The sequence below is a fragment of the Carassius auratus genome, unplaced genomic scaffold (assembly GCF_003368295.1).
Source record: "Carassius auratus strain Wakin unplaced genomic scaffold, ASM336829v1 scaf_tig00214279, whole genome shotgun sequence".
Taxonomy (NCBI): Eukaryota; Metazoa; Chordata; class Actinopteri; order Cypriniformes; family Cyprinidae; genus Carassius; species Carassius auratus.
The window spans coordinates 141,330-159,936 of NW_020527591.1; positions in this window are offsets into that span (position 1 = coordinate 141,330).

Consider the following 18,607-nt stretch of genomic DNA (forward strand, 5'->3'; position numbering starts at 1 on the left):
GGTTAACATAATAATATAATTTTAATTAGCAATTAACTACTCTTTAAATAGTGTAGATTTTTTTCCTTAAAGGGGTCATATGATGCTAATAAAAAGAACATTGGGTCTCATTCACTAATAATTGCGTACAATTTTCTTATTTACACACACATTTGAACTTCTCACGATAACTTTCTGCCTTATTCACAACACGTGCGTACGCACATGAGCTTGTTCTCAAACTCGTTCTTATGTTAGTGAATTTGGAGTCTTCTAAATGAGCGCATGCGTGCATGACATTAGTAATTAGCATAATTCACGCCCAAACCAGCTCCATATAAAGGCTTTCCACAACACGGCACTTGTACAGAGAAAGTAAGACAATTATGGCACCGAAACAAAAGACAAAGAAAAATAACTTTAACGATAATGAAAGTGAGGTTTTGCTGTCGGAGTTGGAAGCAAGGAAAAATTTGTTATTTAAAATTGTATCCACTGGCATAACGTGCACAGGTAAAAAAGAAGCATGGGTTATGGTAACGCAGGCTTGGAGATAAGGTGGTATATGGTGAGAGCGATTGGTGATGTGGCTTAGGTGTGGTTCCAGTGAGTTGCATAAATCAATGAGGACTTCTCTGGGCAACCTAAAGCGACTGAACAGCCATTCGTCACTCTCAGCAAACATATCTGTGCGCTCTCTAAAGACGCGCTCTCTCCTTAGAGCGCGCGCCGCGATGTCTTCAAGCAGTACCAAGTGTGCCATGCCCCTAAACACAAGATGAGACCCATTAATCACCGTTTATATAAGGATAGATCAGGTATAAAATTGGAACTGTAATTATAATTTATCAATAACATCTAATTATATGTAGGGTTCTTAACACATGCTTATAAGGCCCTGGTTGTACATGATTATTGCGTACGTGTGGTATAAGTTGCTCTTGAATCTTTTCGTACATTTAGAATAAATTTTAGTACGAACGTTTTTGATGAATCATGATCACTGTTGGGAACGTTACTTTAAAAAAGTAATTAGCTATAGTTAGTCACTACTTGTTCCAAAAAGTAACTGCGTTAGTAACTGAATTACCCTATGATAAAAGTAACTCGTTACCAGGGAAAGTAACTATTTGTGTTACTGTAAAAAAAATAAATAAATAATAATTGCTATATGTCAGATAATTTTTTTTTTTTTTTTTTTTTGCAGTTTTCACAAGTCAGTTAAAATGAGTAGAACAGACAGGTGTTAGTACATAACTTTCGATATTTACTGCACGTCAACAGACAGCAAGAGTTTTATCCTGCACTTCAAGTATTATCTTTGTAAGAAAAGTGTTTTGGCCACTAGCTTTGTAGATGCGTGTCACACATTACATGTACACATTACATGCACGTTCTTGCCTTTGACCACAATTAATTTGAAGTAATGCTTATATCTCCACCTTGAAAATGCCAACTTTTCATCGGATTGCTCCTGACTCGCCATTTCTGCTGCTGCTGCGAATCTCTGTGTAGCTGTTGCGTGTGTGTGTGTGTGTTTAGCGCCGCTGGCGCTGCCCCGTGTGCCGGCATGTGTGTAAAAACACTGGCTCTGATTGGCTACCATGGAACACATGACTCTGCCTTAGCCAATCATAATCGCTTATTTCGTTATTAACCCACCTGCTCACTCGCTGTGTGAGCCAGGGGTGCATTCAGATTGCATACATAATTTATTAAATCAATGCATAGTAACGCACCGCATTTAACGTTCAGTAACGTTAACGGCGTTGTAACGACGGGAAAAGTAATTAGTTAGATTACCCCGTTACTGAAAAAATAACGTCGTTACCTAACGCCGTTCTTTTAAACGCCGTTATTCCAAACACTGATCATGATTTATTCGTGAAAATGTCCGTACGCACATTTCACGCAAAAATCTGTGCCTACGCATATTTAGTGAATAAGACCCATTATTTTGTACATGACTTAACATTATTGTTTCTCCTCTATGCCCCGCCAGCTATCCAGTGCGTTATGATTGGCCGAATACCTGGAGTGCGTGAGGGAAATGTTATGCCCCTTAACAGATTATGATGCCCTATGCGGCCGGAGCGACAAGACATAAACATAAAACCCATTATAAATGTAATATAAAAATTATTTGAATGGCTTTTGGGAGGCCAAACAAAGTTTTGTCCATGGTGAAAGCCAATTCTGTGATTCAAGGCACAGAGTTGATGTATTTCCTCAGCGACCAGCACTGATCCGCTCCAGACATAACAAAGCAAATATTGTCTTGTTTTGGAAGGCCATTCAAAGTAGTTTAGCTTTCACAGTGAAACACACAGCGTCTATACGAAATGGTGGAGGAAGCAACAACAATACTACAGCGAGAATAAAAGGTACGCCTTCTTTCTTTGCATGAAACATCTATGCGGTGTTATGCAAATCTTCCCACATACTAAAATAGAAATGTGGGGGCTTGTTAGAACGAGACATTCTAGGAGGGCGGGGACAAGTCTTAACTTTTATAAAGAATATCTCTTTGGATTTGAGACTTTAGTATTTGGAACATTACAGATATTCTTTATGCACCAAGAGCTTGTAACAAAAACCTAATAGAAGGACAATATGTAGATTAACCTCTGAAAAAAAAGCCCATTCACAGCACGTTAAAACATCCCTCTTACTTGATCTGGACAAACTTTGTATAATCAGAACGATTAAAGACTCTATACTGATAAAACTTGGTTGCGGTGAAAGTAATTTCTTAATTTACATAAGGTGGGCAAAATATTAATTCAGTAAAGTATGGAGTTTTGATTTGAATAATAACAAGCATTCATATTCAGTTGAGTCTGCTGCAGTTTATTTGTGTTCACAGAGCTTCACTGAACAGCATCGGTGACAAGGGTCTATAGTCCAAAAGTGTGCATACTTGGAGAAATATTGATATATACACGCTTACTTCCAATTTCTTCAGACAGAATCATAATTTCTATTCATTTTCCACTGATTAACACAATCTGGTGAGTAAATCTGCTCCCAGTGCTGTTTTCTCAAGAGTCACTAGTCTAGAGGCATTTATTTATCATTTGCATAGTTAACACTGGGGAAAAGTGGGCATTGAAAGCTATGAGCTATGCTTAATAGAGCAGTCTTCAGGGAACAGGGAGTACAAGAGAGGACTGAGCACACATCCCTGTGGGTCACCAGTGCTGAGTGTGAGTGAGAAGGATTTGTGATTGCAAATTCTAAGCACCTAGGGTCTGCCGTTTAGGAAGTCCAGGACCCAGTTACATAAGTGACTGGTAAGACCCAGATCTTTCTATTTGGCTATACATTTGGTAGGGATTATGGTGTTTACTGCAGAGCTGTAATCAACGAACAGCATCCGCACATAGGTGTCTCTTCCCTCCAAGTGTTCCAGGGCACAATGTATGGACATTGCAATGGGGTCATCAGTGGATCTGTTTGGGTGGTAAGCAAATTGGAATGGGTCCAGGTTTTCCAGGGTGTGTAGAGAGGAGCAGATGTGGGATTTGACTAGATGTTCAAAGCTCTTCATGATGACTGATGTCAGTGCTACCTGGCGGTAGTATGGAAGTGGCCTGTAATCATCTTCTGAACAATCAGTGGACGCAGGCTCTTGAACACCGAGGAGCAGACGTCTTTTTTTTACGTATTGTCTGCCCTGAGAGGTCACCACATAGCTGTTAGGTTGAGCAGCATGGCCCTGTACAACTGCCAGTTTGTCAAAACCGCGAGCCGTCTGCATCCTTACTGTCTGACCCTGTTGTAGGGGTGGAAGGGTATGGGCATTGCGGTCATAGTATGCTTTGCTTTCCTTTCTCCTCCTGATAAGAGCTGCCTGGACGTTGCTGCATACAGAGGGCATCAGCCTGTCTTTCAGCTCAGGAAGAAAAGTTCTCGTCCGTCTAGAGAGGAGCAGTTGGGCAGGTGATGGCAGGTCAGTGCATGAAAGGTTACGCAGGTGGAGTAAAGCAGCCTGAATGTCACTGTGCTCTCTATGGCATTTCTCTAGCAAATGCTTGGCAGATCGCACTGCACGTTCTGCAAGCCCGTTGGATATTGGGTAATATGGGCTACTACGAATGTGCTCAAAGTCCCATGCATGTGCAAAACCAGAAAATTCACTACATACAAACTGCCGTGCATTGTCTGTCATGAGCGTCTGAGGAATGCCGTGGATGGCAAAGTGTCTCTTAAGTTTTGCAATTACAGTGACACTTCTCATGTCAGGTAGGTGGTCAAGCTCGAACCAACCGGAGAATGAGTCCACTAGAACCAAATGCATTTTTCCATGACATTCAAATATGTCTGCCGCAGTGAACATCCAAGGAAGATCAGGGACATTGTGTGGTTGCATCGGTTCATGTGATTGATGTGGTCTAAGGGCGTTACAAGGTCCACAACGAGAGATTGCTCTCTCCATATCATCATGCATCGTGGGCCAGTACATTGTTTCATTTGCCCTGCGTTTTGTGGCCGCCAGACCTGGATGGCCTTGATGTAGCTGAGTCACGTAGTAACTTTGTAGCGATGGTGGTATCAAGAGTCTCTGTCCTCGAAAAATCAGTCCATCATCAACAACAAACTCCTCTCTCATGGAAAAGAATGGGCGGAGGTCATGTGAGAGCTCTTTGAAGGAGTTCGGCCAGCCATGCATTATCATGTTAACCAGTCTTTGGCATGTGGGATCAGATTTTACAACAGTTCGGAGTTCCTCTGTCCGCTGTGATGAGAGAACTTGAAGTGTCATAACCTCTAGCAGGTCATCCGAAAGGGGAGGGTCAGTGGAGGGGAGATGAGCACGTGATAGGGCATCAGCGACAAAGAGTTCCTTGCCCCGTTTATAAATCACGTTGAGACTGTAACGTTTGAGCTTGAGCATCATACTTTGAAGACGTGCTGAGGCGGTGTGTAACGGCTTTTTTAAGATTGTGATGAGGGGCTGGTAATCTGTTTCCACGGTGACAGGTCGACCATAGATGAAGTCGTGGAACTTCTTAGTTGCAAATACTAATGCAAACATTTCTTTCTCGATTTGGGCATACCGAGATTCAGTTGGCGTTAGGGAGCGTGAAGCAAATGCAACAGGAGCGCCCTGCTGAAGACACACAGCACCCAGTCCATGTTGGGATGCGTCAGCTGAAAGGATGACAGGTGTGGTGACATCAAAGTATTGCAAAACTGGGGGACTGGACACAGCGTCCTTCAGCTTTTGGAAAGCGGCATCCTGCAGCTCATGCCATGACCATTCCACATCCTGCTTCAACAGTTCACGTAAGGGGCCTGTAACATCACTATATTGTGGAATGAATTTTGATAAGTAGTTGATCATACCAAGAAATCGTTGTAAGGCCTGTTTGTCCTCAGGTTTTGGCATTTGGCGAATAGCTGTGGTCTTGTCGGGGTCGGGTTTGACGCCATGAGCAGTCAGGAGATGGCCTATGTAGGAAACTGAGGTGACACGAAATTTGCACTTGTCGGGGTTTAATTTCATGTTACAGCTGCGGATTTTGTGGAGTACCTGTTTCAGTCGCTCATCATGTTCCTGTAGTGTGCAGCCCCAGACTAGTATGTCATCTACCACAATTTGACATTGTTGTGCATCAAAGAGCTGCTCCATGGATTGCTGGAACACTTCACTGCCGGTGGAAATTCCATACGGCATGCGCAGGAATCTGTACCTGCCAAAAGGTGTCATGAATGTGGTCAGCTTCGAGGATGCCTCGTCCAAGGGGATTTGCCAAAATCCACATTTTGTTTCGAGAATACTGAAAACCTTGGCACCCGGCATGTCAGCGATGACCTGCTCAATGGTTTTCAGTGGATGGTGGGGCCTTAGGAGTGCCTTGTTGAGATGCACTGGATCTATGCAGATCCTTACAGAGCCATCTTTCTTTTTGGCAGCGACCATGGCAGACACCCTTTCAGTGGCTTCGGTTTCAGGGGTGATTACACCCAATGTAGTCATTCTCTCAAGCTCTGCCATGACTTTCCCTTTCATTGCTATGGGCACTTTCTTAGGTGCAAAGACAGAGGGCGCTATTGACATGTCTAATCGCATGTGATAAACAACAGGCAGTTTGCCAAGCACTGTGGTGTCAAACAGATCACTGAACTCTTGTACCTCTGGTTCTTGGTTTTGTACAGCATGCACATGTGGTCCTAACTGTATCAAACCCATAGCTATACTGTCTTGCAATCCTAGTAGTGGTCTGACATTGCGATTTACCACATGGAATTTTAGTTGGCCTTGTTCGCAATCTAGTATAGTTGTGCCCTCAGTATTGATGGTTTGCCCACCATATGCAATGAGATTCACTTTTTCAGTAGTGTTTATGTGAGCTGAGGGTGCGATGAGATGTAACTGGTGGGCGGATATAACGTTGCACTTGGCACCTGTGTCCACCTTCAGTTTCAATTGGCCAAGCCCGTGAGTCAGTTGCACTGTTGTGAATATTTCACCTTTCTGCGAAACATCATCCACTGTCTCACAATAGAAGGTGTCCTCAGGGGCATCCAGATTCGTGCCTAATTCATTCACCTGATTAGGCTTATAGTTTCTGAATTGTGCAGTAGTTCGTTTGGGATGGTAATCACGAGTTTGTGACTGTGGCACCGTTTTGTATGATGGAGTTGATCTACAGCATTTTGCAAAATGGTTCCATTTTCCACAGTTGTTGCACTGTTTATTGAAAGCAGAGCACTTAAGTTTATCAGGGACGTGATATCTGTTGCAATTGATGCAGCGCTCTTGTATTGCACATACTTCAGTCTCGTGTTTCAGTTCTTTTGTGCTCTTTTCAAATTGCTCATATAACAGGCATATATTAACTGCAGAGTCCAACGTCAGGTTTTTTTCGCGGAGCAGCTGTTTCCGCACGCCGTCACTTTCAATCCCGCAAACTATGCGGTCACGGATTAGCTCGTCATTTAAAGTTCTGAAATCAAATTTTTTTGCGAGTAACTTTAAAGTGGAAACATACGACTGAATGGACTCACCAGGTTTTTGATTAGTCGTGTTGAAGACGTGTCTGTCCATTATAATGTTCTTTGTAGGCAAGCAGAGTTCTGCAAACTTTTTCAGTAATACTTCGGGATCTTCTCTGTCCTCTCCCTCTGCAAACGTGAAAGCCTCGGATTTCTCCACAGCGTCCGGGCCCGCTAAATTCAGCAGAGTGTACGCCTGCACCTTTTCTGATTTGTCTGATAGACCAGCATTGCAATATATGTGCCATTCTTTTTCGAATTTGCTCCAGTTGTCAGCAATGTGCTCGTCGAAGATGAGCGGATCAATACGGCGGAGACCTTGTGCCATGTTCGACCTCTTTTGACACCATGTAGATTTGTCAATAACTGACACAATACAGACTGGATTTAACCAAACGTGTTCCTCGTTTATTTTCCTTCTCTCCCTGGCTTACACTCGTGCACACTGGTGTACCCCGACCACACCCACCTTCCCATGTAACATCACCCTTAAAGGGCTATAGCATTTATCAGCTATGAAATAACATTTATCAACACTACAGGGAGGTTAAAGATGTTGGTGAAGACATCTGCTAACTAGACAGTGCAGGCTTTCAGAACATTGCTCTTGTGCAATCGCTGTTATGACTATCTTTTCCGAATCTTCCCTTACCAATTTGTGTCTGTCCACAACAAACCCAGAGAAATGTTTCTAAACACCAACATGAAGGTAATAAACTCACAATTACAATAGTAGCCTATATAATTGGTATGTGATTTTCATGAGATTTGGAGTATTTTAAAATCATAACAATAAAGAATGCTTAAGAAGTTCAGTGAAACAGCTAGCGACTCTGGTGGCACCAATCTACCAATCTTTTTTCGTGGCTGCAGCAAGTGCTAAATGTTCTTTTCTTTCACTTTGTGAACAATTGTGAATGTACATGATGCATTTAAATGAATAGTACCCACTGTAAAATAGTTCTAAGGCTGGCCAGATTTTGGCCACAACTGGGGGGCGCCCCTGACAGATTGTGATCGCACCGGCGCCTCCAAGTTAACTGTCATGCAATATAAGTGATCTGCTATTCACCTTCCACACTCAACACAAACACTTGAAAATGCGCCAGTTAATATAGACATTATAGCCCATTTGTAATATCGAGCAGCCCTTTTATTTTAAAGCTGTCATAGAATGCATTGATACAATATTTACAATTCTTTTCTGATGTCCCCAGAGTGTGTATGCAAAGTTTTACCACAAAATACCCCACAGATCATTTTTATAGCTTGTTGAAGTTGCCACTTTTAGGGAATGAGCCAAAATGCTCTTTTTAATTGTATTTTCCCTTTAAATGAGAATGAGCATTGGTATCGATCCTTCTTTCAGAATCACAACTCCAGCGTTGAACTGACCCTTGTTTTTGAGGCAGTCTAGTCCGGTGTAACTTTTCCCTTTTTTTACCTGTACATTTCCTTAGAAAATTAAAATGAACCACCGTTCCTCAGTAGTCTATGGAGACTTCTGTTTTCATTGGTGCATCCCAACACATGACACATTTAATGGCTCTTTGGCACTGACATTGTACTTCCAGCAGCTACAGCAAGAGAACAGTAATGGCAGACTGCTGCTTCTCACTCAGGACTGTGTATTTGCTAATAGGGCAGAGAGCATCACAAATGGGCAGGACTTTGACTGACTATAATGTCATAGTAGTGAGAAATCTGGAACTGCTCCTGTGGAGAGACTGTTTATGATTTTTTGGTATTATAAAATAATGAGTGAGTGGATTTTTATCATTATAGGCTGGTTGTTTTCACACGCTGCGGCACACACACTTAAACTGTGTTCAAACACCTTCTAAATGTGATTTAAGGGATTCTATGGCACCTCTGAGATTGCCCATGTGCCGATTTCACATGAAACAGTAGACAATCAATGTACTTTGAGGATAATCATTTAAATGTGATATGATTTAGGACACATTAAGTCTAATCTTGAATACTGTTTAGGATAGATATCCTGCTAATTAGGATGCAACAACTGACTGAATTCCTGGGATAGTGGGACAAAAGTATTTCCATTCAAACCATTGCATTTATTTAATCATTTACAGTTTGACTGTCCCAGTTTGACTGTGTGAGGTGTCATCTCCTCTTTCACTGTGGGCTGTTGCATCGATGCAGACTTTGCCACAGATGCCACAGCTACACATAGAGTTTGCTCTAAAACTGCTCCCAATGTACGGACTCAGTATTCATTTTTTTTATAATAAAATGTGAAAAGAAAATATTAAATATGACTTAAATATGATCATTGTGTTTCTATTACACTTTCTCGTGATGGTTCTGTAGGTTACAGTGTCAGAGTTGTGCATAAAAGCAGGAAGAAGCCCTTCACCTACAGACTTCATGCTCTACATAACAGTTGTTTCATGCAAAAGATGTCAGTCCATCCAGCAGATCAAACCACGTTTCTGAAGAAAACCGACCGCAGCAGCTTTCGCTTTTACTCAGAAGCTGAACTTAGGACTGGTAATGTAAGGTGCAGACACTTGGTTACTTTTTTAACTTTGTTTTTCCATGCACAACAACTGACTACACCTTTATGAACAGTTCATATGAGCATTCATACACACACACACACACACACACAAATATAAATATTTCCCCTTAGAATTATAAGGTTCTATCCGACATTTTTGTCAAAATTGAGTTATTCACATATTCTTATTTAGACCGTGATTTTTTTTTTTTTTTTTCTCTTTTTTTCATTTACTGACTTTTCAGTTAGAAAACAAAATGGTTACATCTATAAAGCATATGGAATGCAAAAACTTTAAAGCTCAAAATCTCAAAACCACTCAGAATTCAGATAGGACCTTACAATTCCAAGGTGGTGATGTGTGTGTCTGTGCCCGTGTACATACACACACACACACACACACACACACAGACACACACAGACACACACACAGACACACACAGACACACACACACACACACATACACACACACACACACACAGACACACGCACACACACACGCACACACACACATACACACACACACATATTCTGAAAATGTGAACTGGGCGTCAGACTCTGTTAGGGGAGGATTCACTCACCAGAATTACAGGTTGAATGTTTCCAGCAGACAGCACGGACATTAGATCGGACTTTTCAGTGAATCATTAAAGAAAATGTTTCACACACTTGTTTTATTCTGCTTTTGCTGGTTAAGTCTGACGGGTAAGTTATAAAAGCATTTTGATGGTGTAATTTATTTACTTTATTTCTTTCAGATTTCTACTGATATATACCAGATGATTATATTATGAGATTTACTCTGAATTCAGTTCTCTGTTTTAATTGCAATTTTAAAATTCATATTTGCAGGCCTTCTATTGTGAATGTAAATGTCTCTTGCTCAGAAAGCCAAAACCACCACTGAACCACTTTCAAATTCCGGTCGTCTTTTGTAACTTTAAATATCTTAATATAAATATATATATAAATAATAAAAATAAAAAAAAATTTTTGAAATACTGCTGCGATAATCATAAATATCTATAAATATCATGGAAATTAATTGGAAAAAAGGTTTGAGAATCCTAAGTGAAGATTCAGTGAGGCTGTTTTATCTGCCGATTCTCAGTGTCCCATTTATTTACATTATAAAGCAGAAATAAACTTTCAAGTTGTAATTATACAGTATTATATATTCACAGTATATTAAGTAACATCACACATTGATTTTACTAGGTAATTAAAAAAAAAAAAGATGAAATTATTGTTTCATGCTTATGTGTCTCACCTTTCATTTTGCTGCTTTGGGTGTTATTCAGTTCATATTTAACCGATTCAATCTACAGTTGGTTTCAGGCTTTAGAAACCATTAGGAGCTTTAATTTGGTGATGTTAATGTTCTTCAGGTGTGTTTGGGACTAAAACAAATGAAATACAGTCAGTGTATGTGATGGAGGGAGATTCTGTCACACTAAACACTGATGACATTGAAAAGGATGAAGAGGACGACATACTGTGGACATTTGAAAAGACTCAAATAGCTATAATTAAAGGAAAAAAGCAAAATTTCACATATGATGATACTACTGAGAGATTCAGAGACAGACTGAAGCTGGATCATCAAACTGGATCTCTAACCATCAAAAACATCACAACTGAACACACTGGAGATTATGAACTAGAAATAACTGGAGCGAAACTGACATCAAAAACATTCAGTGTTTCAGTCTATGGTGAGTAAAGATAATTTGTTCAACAGAGATGTATAGTAACGAAGTAGAACTACTTCACTACTGTACTTAAGTACTAAAAGGCGGTATCTGTACTTTACTAGAGTATTATTTTTTTCTCCTACTTCCACTTTTACTTCGGTACATATTTTCGCTGAGTTTAATACTTTTACTCCGATATTTTTTTTTATGTGCTGCATCGTTACTCGTTACAATTATAATAATGTTACGAATCATTCCATTACAAACCACTGCCAGAACTGTAGATGGCAGGTTTGATGAAGCTGGCACATCATTGAGCGAATCAAGCGAGACGCTGCTGCGCGTGCTGACTGAACTGCTGTGAAGAGAGAGATGAACACCGAGCCGAGCCAGATAATGACTCGTTCACGAGTCAAGAACCGGTTGCATCGGTTCTCGGATGACCAGTAACGTTAGTTCTTTCTGACAGTTCGATTCAATAAACTAGTTGAAGAAAACAGTTCACCGATTCTTTTGCGCTCGATGCAATGGCGTCATTGGCGTTGACTGCACCTGGGCTCATAACATTAACACAGAATCAGTTCAGAATCAATCACCAAAAGAATCAGTTCGGTTCCAGACGCTCTGTGTGTCGGTTTGCTTCACGCTAAATCACACATGCGCAGTATCATCAGCTCATCGGTTCACGAATCAGACGCGTCTGACAGAAACGGTTCTTGACTCGTGAACGAGTCATTATCTGGCTCGGCTCGGTGTTCATCTTCAGTTCTCTCTTCACATCAATTCAGTCAGTGTACTGTTTGAGTCAATGAATTACTCTGGGATATTGGTTTGTTTTAACTCAGAGGGAGTGTCAGACACATTAAACAAGTTAACAGCTTAATTCATCTGTGGATTAATGCGTATTGGAGACGCGAACCGTTTAAAACGATTCAGTTCGATTTGGTGGACTGTTTCAAAAAGATCCGGTTAAATCGAATGATTCGTTCGCGAACCAGATATCACAAACTGCTTTGTTTTTAACTGTCTTACAACAGACACGGAAAAGAAGACAATGCTGAATAAAGTCGTAGTTTTTGCTATTTTTGGACCAAAATGTATTGTCATGCTTCAAAAAATTCTAAATGACCCTCTGATGCCTTATGGGTTTGAAACAACATGATGGTAAGTTATTAATGACATCATTTTGCAAATTGGGCTAACTAACCCTAGTAACCTTTTTTTACAAGAAGTTACAGTCAAAGGAATTGTGATTGTCCTTTAGGTTAATCATTTGAAATATTAAAAACAATATGTTCAAACTTTTGACTACTTTCTTTAATAGCTACATAACACAATACTTCTACTTTTACTTTCAGTACTTGAGTAGTAAATTTTAAAATAGACTACTTGCGATACTTAAGTACAAAAAATGTTGAATACTTTAGTACTTCTACTTAAGTGTGGTGCTTAAAGAGCACTTCTACTTCTACTCAAGTCACTTTTTTGATAGAGCACTTGTACTTTTACTCAAGTATGGTTCTCTAGTACTTTATACATCTCTGTTGTTCAAACAATCACATATTCTTGTTCTATTAACTATTTACATATTAAATAATTCTATATATTGAGATCACATACACACTAACTCAAAACACTGAACCAAAAATAAGATTGATAAGATTTATCCACGTCTTTATTCTCATGTTTTCAGCTCGTCTGTCTGTTCCTGTCATCAGCAGAGACTCTTCAAACTGTTCTTCATCTTCATCCTCATCCTCAGAGCAGAATTGTTCATTGGTGTGTTCAGTGGTGAATGTGGGTCATGTGACTCTCTCCTGGTACAAAGGAAACAGTTTATTGTCCAGCATCAGTGTGTCTGATCTCAGCATCAGTCTCTCTCTACCTCTGGAGGTGGAATATCAGGATAAAAACAGCTACAGCTGTGTGCTCAACAATCCCATCAGCAACCAGACTCAACATCTGGACTCAACTCAGCTCTGTCTCACATGTTCAGGTACAGCAGTGGTTTTGTGATCTGATCTCTTTCTTTTGTTATAGGTCAGACACATTCACTTCTGTCTTTTACTGTACAGCACTTGACCCAGAGTCTCCTTCACAACAAGACTCAGCTCTAAAAGTGCTGGTAATTACTTCTGCTGCTGGATCTCTGTTGATTGTTGCTGCAGTCATGATCTTCTGGACCTACAGGAAATATACAAAAACTGATACAGAAGGCAAGTGGTACCTCCTGTTTTTACTGTTTGTTATAAAACTGTACTCTAAACATTTTAATCAACTGATATATAGGATATCTAGGGCTGTTTAAAGATTCAGCCCTCTGCTGGTGTTCAAAGGAACATTTTTATGAAAATTAATGAAAATTATTGGTCAAGAATATTGTTCTAATTTTAATTAGTGCATTCTCTGCTGAAGATGTTTTATGTATGGGTGAACCGTTTTGTCAAATTCATAAATGCTATATATATGTGTGTGTGTGTGTGTGTGTGTGTGTGTGTGTGCACGCGCGTGTGTGTGTGTGTGTGTGTGTGTGTGTGTGTGTGTGTGAAGAAAAAGATCTATTTAAGACAGTGTTTTCTATTTTTGTTGTTCTTTAAATAGTTCAGACTTGTGAAGAAATAACTTATGCTGAGACAACATTCTTCGAAAGGAATTCACACAAACTGGTAAGATTTTAATCTCTGCATTTAGGCTTTGTGCTATGTTTTGCACAAAGTCAGATTTAGATGTGTGTGTTTTGTCTGTGATCAATGACCTATTACATACAAACACCACAGCATCAGATATTTGAAACCATATTTCCTCATATTAATTAAAAAAAGATTACAACATGACTTAGTTTGTGTTGTCATTTGCTAGTTCTATTGCATATTAGCATACAAGACTCTTTATCACAACAACAATAAATAAATGAACAAAACCAAAACAACAAACTAATGCCTTAGTTTTCTTCTTTATAACATGAGGGCAGCATTTACACTGTCCATCATTTTTCACAGACATTCGTGCAGATCATAATAAACTAGCAGAAAAAAAAAAAAAAAAAAAAAAAAAAAACCTTTTTGAGTTACAACAGCTTGTCATTTGTGTAGTAAACTCAAAGGGACATCTTTGTACCTTGATTTCAATATTTGATATTAAAGGAATGGTTGATTATGATTTCCGTTTTTCACTTTAGTTGTGTAATGTTGGTGTTAGAGCATAAACATCATCTGCAAAGTAACTATGCTCAAAGTTCAATGCAAAGGGAGATATTTTGGCTATTTAAGGACTACAAAAAAAGGCTGCTAGGGACTTCCCGGGTCGGGGACATCACAAACCCTGAAATCTACATAAACCCTACCTCCGAGAACATGCAACTACCAGTAATGGTAAGGGGGTGTGACATTTCTGGACAGAGTCGTGACACAGGCCAGATAACCAATCTGAGTCTCTTGTGTATTTTTGTGGGAGGGGCTTCTTAGGCCCTGTTTACACTTGTGTGTTTTCGTTTTAAAACGCATTACTTTTGCTACAGTTACGCCTATCATTTACACTACTCCGGCATTTTCAACCCCCCAAAACTGAGACTTCTGAAAACCCTGTAGACCCTGTTTTAGTTTTGAAAACTCCCGGGTTGCATTGCAGTGTAAACTAACCGAAACTGAGACTTTTGGAAATTATTCGCTTTGCGTATCCTTGTAAACAATAACATCATGAGCAATAGTTGTATCCATAGATGTATATGTAGATTCCCCATTTTATCGCTCCATAATAGGTAATCTACCTATTCATATCCATAGCTGTACCTGCATGTATGGTCATGTGACATCCGTTTTAGGTTGTGTGAGATAGTTTCTGAAACAGCAGAAACGCTAGTGTAGACGAGGATCGTTTTCATTCCACGTGATCAACCACCCCTTTAAAGAAAATGTTTACTTTAGAAAGATTAACAATTTTGCTACTTCATTAATTTGTTATCAGTATTATAAATTGTGCAATATGTTTTTGTTTTTTTTTTGTATAGAAAGTTAAAGAGAACAGTCATGTGATGTATGCAACTGTCAACATGAGAAGATGATCAATCTTTTAAGTCCCAAATACCCTTAAAAACTCCTGAGACACCAAGAGTCTATGGATGAGTTTTCAGATTGGTAAGAATTACCACCATGCTGCTAGCATCATATTAAAATGATTTCTAACGTTTTTAACAAGGTGCTAACAGTATTAGCACATTGCTAGCATGATTCTAACACATTTACCTTGCCTCTAGCATGATGTTAATGAAGTAAGCATGTTGTTAGCATGATGCAAACACAATTAGCATTTTGACAATGTCATACTTATATGGTTAGCATGTTACTAGCATGTTTTAGCAAAATGTTTACTTGATTACCGTGTTGCTAGCATTATGTTAACAAAAATGTACATGTTGTTTTCAAGCTTTGAACTAGATGCTAATACAAATCCGATTCCAAAAAAAGTTGGGACACTGTACAAATTGTGAGTAAAAAAAAAATGGAATAATTTATAAATCTCATAAACTTATATTTTATTCACAAGATTATAAATAACATAGAATAGAATAGAATAGAATAGAATAGAATAGAATAGAATATAGAATATAGATAACATATCAAATGTTGTAAGTGAGAAATTTTGAAATGTCATGGCAAATATTAGCTTATTTTGGATTTCATGAGAGCTACACATTCCAAAAGAGTTGGGACCGGTAGCAATAAGAGGCTAGAAAAGTTCAATGTAACTATAAGGAAGTCTCAGAAGTCAAGATGGGCAGAGGATCACCAATTCCCCCAATGCTGTGGTGAAAAATAATGGAGCAATTTTAGAAAGGAGTTTATCAGAGAAAAACTGCAGAGTTTGAAGATATCATCATCTACAGTGCATAATATCGTCCAAAGTTTCAGATAGTCTGGAACAATCTATGTGCGTAAGGGACAAGGCCCGGAAAACCATACTGGATGCCCGTGATCTTCGGGCCCTTAGACGGCACTGCATCACATACAGGAATACTACTGTGATGGAAATCACAACATGGGCTCAGGAATACTTCCAGAAAACATTGTCGGTGAACACAATCCACCGTGCCATTCGCCGCTGCCAGCTAAAACTTTATGGACCCTATCATACACCAGGCGCAATGCGACACGAGGCGCAGCGCAAGTGTGTTTGCTAGTTTCAGTCTGGCGCTGTTCGTATTTTTCCTTCCAGCACCATGTCGTTTAATTAGCAAATGCATTTGATGGATAGTCATTGCATGCATTAGAATTAGGCTACCTATTTGCAATTCAGCCTATTTCTACTTATAATGATGAATGAAACTGGTTAATTAATTGAACAATCGTGCCAATACACACACATATATATAACTGACTCATCACGCGGACCTTTGGTGGATTCCTGCTTGTCCTGTAGATGATCTGCTCGTGCGCTTTAACTTTGCGCACGAGCAGATCGGTTTCTTCACTTGAGCGCGTCTTGCTCTTAAAGGAAGTGGGAGATGACACTCTGATTGGTTTATTGAATGTTACGCCCATTACTCATTAAGATAATAGGGACAACATATTCCAAAAATGGACCGTCTTTCCATCGTTAAAATAGCAAATGTGGATTTGGACACACCCTTAGTGCACCTGTGCCGTGCGCTTTACACTTTGTGTTTAGATCATTAAAATTGGGCCCTAAAGGTAAAAAAAAGAAGCCATATCTAAACATGATCCAGAAGCACAGGCGTTTTCTCTGGGCCAGGCTCATTTAAAATGGACTGTGGCAAAGTGGAAAACTGTTCTGTGACGAATAAAAATTTGAAGTTCTTTTTGGAAAACTGGGACACTGTCATCCTGACTAAAGAGGACAATGACAAACCAAGTTGTTACCAGCGCTCAGTTCAGAAGCCTGCATCTCTGATGGTATGGGGTTGCATGAGTGTGTGTGGCATGGGCAGCTTACACATCTGGAAAGGCATCATCAATGCTGAAAAGTTCTAGAACAACATAAGCTCCCATCCAGACGTTGTCTCTTTCAGGGAAGACCTTGCATTTTCCAACATGACAATGCCAGACCACATACTGCATCAATTACAACATCATGGCTGCGTAGAAGAAGGATCCGGGTACTGAAATGGCCATCCTGCAGTCCGGATCTTTCACCCATAGAAAACTTGTGGTGCATCATAAAGAGGAAGATGTGACAAAACAGATGTCCCCAAAAGTTTGCCGACCGTTATAAAAAGAAGAGGGGATGCCACACAGTGGTAAACATGGCCTTTTCCCAACTTTTTTGAGTTTATACCATGAAATGTAAAATCAACTTAATTTTCCCTTAAAATTATACATTTTCTCAGTTTAAACATTTGATATGTCATCTATGTTTTATGTTCTGAACAAATTATTGAAATATGAAACTATAATGAGCTCTATGTATGTGCATTGATCAGTGTTTGTATATAAATTAAGTTTAAATTAAATCTGTTAATCATATAATGACTTACATTAAACCGCATTGAATCATATGGATTACTTTTATGACTTTTTGAAGTTTGAAAATGTTCATTAAATGGACAAAAATAAAGATGAACAAAAGTCTAATGGGTTTGGAATGACACGGGGCTGAGTAAATAACTGAATTTTCATTTTTGGGATTAAATTGAATTGAAGACATGTATATCTGCATACCATAAATGTAAAATGTTCATCAGAACAAGTCTAGATGAACTCTGCTTCAGCCTGTGAAATGCGGTTTGGTAGACTAACATCTTCTGCATGAGAAAGTGTCTGCTGCTGTATATGTGTTTGATGTATGTTCTTGAGTTTGTGTCTAAGGTGTCAATAGTTCATAGCATGTGGTAGAAGGGTGTTTTTCCATTTCTAGCCATATGATTTTAAGAGTCTGACACAGTTTTCTTCTCTGCAAAAAAAAATAAAAATAAAAATAAAAAATCTCTCCAATCAAAAAAACATCACACACATTGTGTCTGTGTAATATAAACTTGATGTTAAAGGGTATCTGTATCTCGTTACAAATCCAGGATCTTATGAACTCATGTTGTGACCCTGTGGACGAGCTCTGCTAGTTCTCAGCTTTAGCAAGAGAAACAGAAGTTATTTCTAACAAAAACTTAGTTTGATCTGACAGATGTTTCAATGATCATATCCTGTTTTTGTCTGTCAGTGTCTGGGATTTGTCTTAAGAATAAATGTATGTGGATGTATGTAATGTATTTACTCTTGTGATATTTATGATGCCATGCAGATAATAATTAGCGGTTAATTTCAGGATTTTTAATCAGTTTGGTGGAGTAACTAACATAAATGATCAGTGCTGCTAAGAAACTAAATGCATTTTAAAGGGCTCATATGATGTTCTAATAACATTTTACCTTTCTCTTTGGAATATTACAAGCTCTTG